Source organism: Tamandua tetradactyla, chromosome 4, assembly GCF_023851605.1.
Source record: "Tamandua tetradactyla isolate mTamTet1 chromosome 4, mTamTet1.pri, whole genome shotgun sequence".
NCBI lineage: Eukaryota > Metazoa > Chordata > Mammalia > Pilosa > Myrmecophagidae > Tamandua > Tamandua tetradactyla.
The window spans coordinates 114851816-114861032 of record NC_135330.1 but is presented as its reverse complement, the minus strand read 5'-3'; the positions used below and the strand labels follow the sequence as shown (position 1 = coordinate 114861032).

Here is a 9217-nt window from a genome sequence, read left to right as displayed (position 1 = left end):
CCTGGGAGCTGCAGTCTTAGAGGGTCCCTTATTCTTTCATGGGTTTTATCTCCAGAAACTAGGTTCTCATAGCAAAGGGACAAGAAAGATCCCCTCTTGGCTCAGGCAGGGGGATGGGAAAAATAAAATTTTGAAATATACTCAGAGTATTCTCCATAAAAAGGCCTACTCTCTAGGAAAAAGGCTCTGCTAGAGACTTCTCTTACCTGAGGGACGGCATTTACCCCACTTCAGCTTCCTCTACCTTTCTGTCTCACTAAAGGAGGAAAAAGGGCTAAGGAACGTTGGCCACTATAAGATTGAGATATAATCATAAGATTATAGAGTGCTTTTCCTTTCCTTACCAACACACTAACAGAGCCCCGGTATAATAATGTGAATTGCATCTGAAAGACTTTAAGACATAGACTTAAGCTAAGAAATATTTCTCAGGGAAAACCAAAGACAACAGGGGAGACGAAAACCAAAGATACTAGAGGAATCTGAAGACTCTGCCATCTACAACCATAGCAAATGTTAAACACAGTTGAACTTCTGGCCAGATTAACCTAAAATCTCACACTAAAGGCCTGTTTGCTGTGATTCTTGCTACTCCATACATCATGTGCAGCTTTTAATAAAAATTACAAGGCATGTTATATAGGCAACAAATTAAAACACACAAAAAAACAGAATGTGAAGAGACAAAGCAAGCATCAGACTCTGTTTCACATAAGATGAAAATTTTAGAATTATAAGACAAGGAATTTAAAATAACTGATTAATATGTTAAGGGCTTTAATGGAAAAAGTGGACAGCATGCAAGAACAAATGGGTAAGGTAAACAAAGGGAGGGAAAGGATCAAAAGGAAATGCTAGAAATAAAAATCACTGAAACAGAAATGAAGAATTCTTTTGATAGAGTCATCAGTAGTCTGAACACGACCAAGGAAAAAAGTCAGTGGCCATGAAGATAGATCAGTTGAAACTGCCCAAATTGAGATGGAAATAGGGAAAAAGAATGAAAAAAGAAAAAACAGAACAGAACACCTAAGAACTGTGGGACAATTTCCAAAGGTTTAACACATGCATAATTGGAATGCTAGAATGAGAAGGAAAAAAATGGAGCAGAAGAATTATTTGTAGTGATGATACTTGAGAATTTTTCCAAATTCAAGACAGACACTACATTACAAATCCAGGAATCACAGAGACATCAAGCAGGATAAATACCAAAATATCTTCACCTAAACGTGTCATATTCAAACTGCAGAAAAACAGTGACAAAGAGAAAATCTAGAAAGAAGCCAAAGGAATAAACACTTTACCAATAGAGGAACAAGGATAAGAATTATATTAGATCTCTCTTCAGAAACCATGCAGACAAGAATACAGTGAAATATTTAAAGTATTGAAAGGGAAAACCCAATCTGGAATTCGATAACCAGTAAAATTATCCTCTGAAAAAGGAAGAAGAAATAAATATTTTCTCAGAAAAACAAAAAACTGAGGGAATTCATTGTTTGAAGTCCTGCCTTGAAAGAAATGTTAAAAGAAGATCTTCACATCTACATTACTCTAGAAAAAAAAAGAAAAAGGAAAAGAACAAGCTCATACATACCATATCCCTTAAATTAAAAATAAAAAATAAAATAACACACACACACACACACAAAGATCTTCAGGGAGAAAAAAATGACGTAGGTTAGAAATGTGTATCTACATAAAGAAAGGAAGACTACCAGAGAAGGAATGATTGCCGGTGAGGGAAAATCTTTTATTTTTCTTTATTCTTAATTGTTTGAAATGATAACTACTTGTTTGAAATGATAACTACTTGTTTGAAATGATAATAGTAATAATGTAGTGGGTGATTATGGTATATGAATAATCAAAATGAATGACAACAAATCTCAGATGGGATGGGAGGGAGGAAGTGGGGATACTCTGTTATAAAGTATCTGCACTACGTGTGAAGGAGTATAATGTCTTTTGAAAGTGGGCTTAGAGTAGTTATAAACATATATTGCAAATCCTAGGGCAACCACTAAAACTTTTTTAATGAAGTATAGTTGATGTGTTAAAAGAGGAAATAAAATGGAATCCTATAAAATGCTCAAATAAAACCAGAGAAGGCCAAAAGGAAGGGGAAACAAAAGAAACAAAGAACAACTGCAATGAATAGGAAACAATTACAAACATAGCAGATATTAAAAATCACTTTAAATGTGAATTGTCTAAATGCAAATGAAAAGATTGTCAGAATGGATAAAAAACAAGAACTAAACACATGTTGTCTACAAAGACTCACTTTAAATATAATACTCAGGTAAGTTAAAAAGGATGGAGGAAGATTATACCATATATAGTACATATAACAGTAATTAAAAGAATAAGGGAATAGCTCTATTAATTTCAAATGAAGCAGTCTTCAGAACAAGGAAAATTATTAGAGATAAAGAGGGAATTAGATAATGTTAAAGGGGTCAATTCTACAGTAAAACATAACAATCCTTATTGCATATGCATTAAGTCCCTGAGAAAAATAGGGAGAAATAAGCTCATATAGTTGGAAACTTCAATAGCCCTCCTTTAGTAATTGATGGATTGAGAAGGCAGAAAACCAATAAGGATGTAGTTGACCTAGACAACACTATTAGTCAACTTGATCTTGTAGCAGGCAGGCCATTCTGTCATTCTGGTTTAGCTGTGCTCTCTGTGGAAAATCCCAAAACCCCCTCTCCTTGCAGGCAAGTGAGATAAGATAAGGTTCATTTCCTGGTATAGAAACCCCCTCCCCTAGCTTCCAGGAACTGGTAATAATGCACATAGGCAAAAGGAGACATTCCTGGGTGGGGGCCCCTCAATGGTTCAGCTCTGGGCCATTCTCAGTTTAAATCAGCCAATTGTGTACCTTGTCTTTAACATGTCAAAAAGTCTATAAAAGCTAAGGTTGCCTTTTGTTCGGGGCTCAGACTTTTGAGGTGACTTAGCTGGGCCCTCCTGTGCACGAGCTAATAAAACCTACTCCCGAAACTGCGGATTCTTAGTCTCAGCCTGTTCTAACTTCACGGAACATTCCTGGAGGCCTGCGGCCTTGTTCCTGGTTTTCGCACTATAATCTAACTGATGTTGTTAGATTTCTCTATTCAACAAGATATACTACATTCTGGGACAAAAGACAGACCTTAATGCATTTAAAAGAATAAAAGTCATACAAAATATGTTTTCAGAACACAGTGGAAATTGAAGTAGAAACCAATAACACTAAGATAGCTGGAAAATCCCCAAGTATTTGGAGATTAAAACAACACATTTCTAAATAGCATATGGGTCGGAGAAGAATTATTAAGAGAAATTTTTAAAGAATTTTGAATTAAATATAAAAGAAAATATATCTTATTAAAATTTGTGGATGCAATGAAAGCTGTACTTAGAGGGAAATTTATAGCATTAAATGCATATATTAGAAAAGAAGAAATATCTAAAATCAATAATATAAGCTTTCAAGTTAGCATCCTAGAGAAAGAAGAGCAATTTATGCCTAAAGCAAGCAGGAAAAAAGAAATAAAAATTAGAGAAGAAATCAATAAAATTGAAAAGAGTGAAAAATAGAAAACAGTAAAACACAAGTCAGTTTTTTGAAGAGATGAATGAAATTAATAAAACTATAATCAGGTTAACCAAGAAAAATGAGAAGATACAAATGACCAATATCACAAATGAAAAAGTTATATTCACCACTGATCACAAGGACATTAAAAGGATAATAAAAGAATATTATAAACAACCATGCCCAGAAAGTTGATAATGTACACACTATCAAAACTCCACTGTACCCCAAAACACAAGGATATACTTTCTTCTCTAGTGCTCATGGGATATTCTCCAGGGTAGATCATATGCTGGGGTCAAAACAGGTCTTTATAAGTTTAAAAACACTGAAGTTATTCAAAGCACTTTCTCTGATCACAATGGAATGAAGCTGTATCTCAATAACCACCAAAGAATGAGAACATTTACAAATATATGGAGTTTAAATAACATGCTCTTAAACAACCAGTGGGTCAAAGAAGAAATTGCTAGAGAAATCAGTAGCTATCTGGAGATGAATGAAAATGAGAAAACAACTTATCAGAACTAATGCGATATGGCAAACGCTGTGCTGAGAGGGAAATTTGTTGTCCTATATGCCTATATTAAAAAACAAAAAAGAGCAAAAATCAAGAACTTAACAGCACATCTGGAGGAACTTGAGAAAGAGCAGCAAAATAATCACAAAGCAAATAGAAGAAAAGAAATAATGAAGATCAAAGCAGAGCTAAATGAATGGGAGAACAAAAGAACAAGAGAAAGAATCAATAAAACCAAAAGTTGGTTCTTTGAGAAAATCAATAAAATTGATGGGCCACTAGCAAGACTGACAAAGAAAAAAAGAGAGTGGATGCAAATGGACAAAATCAGAAATGAGAAGGGGTGTGTAACCACAGACTCTGAAAAAATAATAGAAATCATAAGAGGATACTATGAACAACTATATGCCAACAAACTAGACAACTTAGATGAAATGGACAAATTACCGGAAACACACAAACAAGCTACACTGACTCAGGAAGAAATGGAAGATCTCAACAAGCCAATCACAAGTAAAGAGATTCAATCAGTCATCAAAAATATTCCTACAAAGCAAAGCCCAGGGCCAGATAGCTTCCCAGGGGAATTTTAACAAACATTACAAAAAGAACTAACAACACTCCTGCTCAAACTTTTCCAAAAATTGAGGAAAATGGAACACTACCTAACTCATTTTATAAAGCTAATATTTTAATACCAAAACTGGGTAAAGATGCTATAAGAAAGAAAAACTACAGGCCAAGCTCCCTAATGAATATAGATGCAAAAATTCTCAAAAAAATATAGCAAATCAAATCCAAAAACACATTAAAAGAATTATGCACCATGACCAAGTGGGGTTTATACCAGGAATGCAAGGATGGCTCAGCACAAGAAAATCAATTAATGTAATAAAACACATTAACAAATCAAAAGGGAAAAAAAATCACATGATCATTTCGATTGATGCTGAAAAAGCATTTGATGAAATTCAATGTCCTTTTCTGATAAAAACACTCCAAAAGATAGGAATCAAAGGTAACTACCTCAATGTGATAAAGGTAATATATGAAAAACCGATAGTCAGCATCATACTCAATGCAGAGAGACTGAAAGCTTTCCCCCTAAGATCAGGAATGAGACAAGGAGGCCCACTATCATCACTATTATTCAGCATTGTGCTAGAAGTTCAGGCAGGACAAAGAAAGAAAAGGCACCCAAATTGGAAAGGAAGAAGTAAAACTCTCATTATTTGCAGATGGCATGAGACTATACTTGGATGATCCTGAGAAATCTACAGCAAAATTACTTGAGCTAATAAACAAATTCAGCAAGATGGTGGGATATAAACTTAATGTGCAAAAATCAGTAACATTTCTATACACAAGCGAGGAGTCAGTTAAGGAAATAATTCCATTCAAAATAGCAACAAAAGAATCAATACTTAGGAATGAACTTAACTAGGGATGTAAAGGACTAGTACACAGAAAACTACATAACATTGCAAAAAGAAATCAAAGAAGGTCTAAATAGGTAGAAAGACATTGCCTGCTCGTGGATAGGAAGGATAAATACAGTTAAGATGTCAATTCTTCCCAAATTGATCTACAAATTCAACACAGTACCAGTCAAAATTCCAACAACCTACTTTGAAGACTTGTAAAAGCTAAGTACCAAATTCACCTGGAAGAGAAAGAGACCCCGAATAGCTAAAAAATCTCCTAAAAAAGAATAATGTGGGAGGATTAACACTCCCTGACTTTAAAACCTATTATAAAGCCACAGTGGTCAAAACAACATGGTACTGGCACAAAGATAGAAGCATCGACCAATCAAATAGAATTGAGAGTGCAGAATTAGACCACCAAATCTATGGCCAACTGATTTTTGACAAGGTCCCCAAATCCTCTGAACTGGGACAAAATGGTCTTTTCAATAATTGGGCATGGAAGAACTGGATATCAATAGCCAAGAGAATGAAAGAGGATCCCTATCTTATACGCCACAAAAAATTAACTCAAAGTGGATCAAACACCTAAATATAAGAACTAGCACCATAAAGCTTCTAGAAGAAAATGTAGGGAAACATCTTTAAGATCTAGTAATAGGAGGTAGCTTCTTAAACTTTACACCCAAAGCACAAGCAGCAAACAAAAAAAAATAGATAAATGGAAATGCCTCAAAACCAAATGTTTCTGCACTCAAAAGACTTTGTCAAAAAGGTGAAGAGGCAGCCAACTCAATGAGAGAAAATATTTGGAAATCACATATCAGACAAAGGTTGGATTTCCTGTATATACAAAGAAATCATACAACTCAACTGCAAAAGAACAAACAATCCAATTATAAAATAGGCTAAAGACATGAATAGGCATTTTTCTAAGAGCAAATACAGATGGCTCAAAAGCACATGAAGAGATACTCATTTTCATTGGCTATAAGGGAAATGCAGATCAAGACTACAATGAGATACCACCTCACACCTATAAGAATGGCTGCTATTAAACAAACAGAAAACTATAAATGTTGGAGAGGATGTGTAGAAACTGGGGCACTTACACACTGCTGGTGGGAATGTATAATGGTGCAGCCTATATGGAAGACTGTTTAGCAATTCTTTAGGAAACTAAATATCTAGTTGCCCTATGACCCAGCAATAGCACTACTTGGTATATACCCTAGAAGAGCTGAAAGCAACAACACAAACAGACATTTGCACACCGATGTTCACAGCAACATTATTCACAATCGCCAAAAGATGGAAACAAACCAAATGCCCATCAACAGATGAGTGGATCAACAAAATGTGATGCATACATATGATGGAATAGTATGCAGCAGTAAGATGAAATGATGTCCTGAAGCACATAAGAAGATGGATGAGCCTTGAGGACATAATGCTGAGTGAAATAAGCCAGACACAAAAGGATAGATACTGTATGATTCCACTTTTATGACCAGCATACAGGTTTAATCAGAGGCTTATAATACAGAATATAGGGGGTTGAAAGATACATAGAAGCTACAGATGGGTGAATGGTTAACTAATGAGGTTGAACTCCAATGTAAGGAATAGACAGAAGTGAGGTGGTTTTCTAGTGGGTCTAGCAGTAATATTACCATATTGAAGATGAACAAGATTGAAAGAGGTTGTACAGACCTACATGTCCCACTGATTAACACTAGAAATACAAATTAGCTTTTTCAAGAATTACTTCAAAGATATGATTCATGAACAAAGGGTGTTTAAGTCCAGGGTACAGAGGAGAAAATGCTATTGCATGCTATGGGCTATATTCAAAAGGAAAACATCAACACTACCATAGCAACAGTAGAGGTAAATAATGGGGTGGGGGACAAGAGTTAAGAGGAGGTTTAGATTTCCTATTTGGTGAGGGTGTATTTATTGGTTTTCTTTCTCTTGGGAACAATGAAATTGGAACTGTGGACTTTGGGCCCTCTGCATGATGCCCAATGAATACAGGTGGCTGAAGGATGCACTGACTGAGAAGTAGATTGGTGAACGATGGGGAATACTTATGAATGAAGGTTGTGCTGCTACAAAAAGGAACAAAGTCGTGAGGTATGCAACGATGTAAATGAACATGTGGGACATTTGGTGAGGCAAAATAAGTCAGGAACAAAAGAACAACAGTGGTATGGTCACCTTTAGAAAATGCTTATAAGAAAACAAGGGCCTAGGTTGCAAACTTTTAGAGCAGACACATTAAGTCCAGACTGGTGATTATTATTTCTGGATTTTGAGAGGCTGATATATCTAAATATCCTTAGATATTTAGAAACAAGAATGAAGCTGATCAGGTTGGGGTTAAAGTAATTCAGAACACAGGGGTAAGGAAGACAGTGCCTGTATTTCAGACCACACATATTCTTTGAGACCAAAGGAAGAAAGGTTTATTTGGTCTGGAACTGAAATTTTCTGTAGCACATAATCTTACTCAACCTATCTGTACAGCTCATTTGAACAACTGAAGCACAGGGAGCCCAGAATGAAGAAAGAAAGAGGCCCTTTAATCCTGTATAGATTATTGTAATGCCTGGATACATCCTAGAGTATATCAAGTGGACAGTCAAAAAGTATTGGTAAAGTCCTTTGAGGAATGGGTGAAAGAATATGGAACTATTAAAACCTTTTCCATCAGGGAATCCCCTGATACTATGTCAAACTTTAGGGAGACTCAAATCAATAGGCCAGGCTTCCATCCCGAGGCTTACTCTTGTGAAGCTTACGTAGGTAACAGAAAGCTTAGACCACCTATAGGCATGCCTAAGAGTTACTTCTGGAGGACTTTTATTGTTGCTCAGATGTGACCTCACTGTCTCTAAGTCCAACTCTGCAAGTGAAATCATTGCCATTGCCCTCCCCACTATGTGGGAAATGACATCCAGGAGTAAAAGTCTCCCTAGCAATGTGGGAGATGATTCCCAGGGATGAATCTGGCCCTGGCACTGTGGGAACAATTCCATCCTGACCAAAGGGGGGAAAAGAACTGTAATTAATAAAGTATCAGTTGCAGAGAGAGTTCAAATGGAGTTGAAAGGCTACTCTGGAGGTTGCTCTTACCCAAGCTTTAGGTAGGTCTTGCTACCTGTCATAACCTGCCAATCCCCAACCAGGACCATTCTAGCCAATCCTAAAGAACACCTAGGGCAATATATACGATTCCACAGGTGTTCTAGCCATTAGTGTAACTTTCCAAAAACCTACAACCTCCAGATGGGTCTTCAGTCCAGATAAATCCTGAAACCTAGAGGGTCCAGTCTCTCCAGAACATCAGATAGTTCCATTTTCCTACCCTGTATTAGTGACAGACCCTTCCAATATGAAAAATTTAGAATGGCCATAGCCCAAACACCCCTAAAGAGCTGAATAGAAAGATCAAAGGCATTTGGAGTTATACAGTGAAGATGGGATTTAACAATTGCTGAATCATTAAATTGAAATCTCTTTTAGTCTCCAGTATCTTAGAGTAGCTAGAAGTGAAAGCCTAAAATTGTGGAATTGTAACCCATGTCAAACTGTGAAATATGTTCCACAACTAATTGTGGTGCTGTGCTTTGAAACTTACTGCTTTTTTGTATATGTTATTTTTCGGAGAAAAAG

At 36.1% G+C, this 9217-nt stretch overlaps 1 long non-coding RNA gene across 5 annotated transcripts in view; it reads right to left on the bottom strand.

Annotated features, from left to right (window-relative positions):
* Positions 1–9217, bottom strand: part of LOC143681349 (uncharacterized) — a 173006-nt gene that overhangs the window by 56310 nt on the left and 107479 nt on the right. The window lies entirely within an intron of this gene.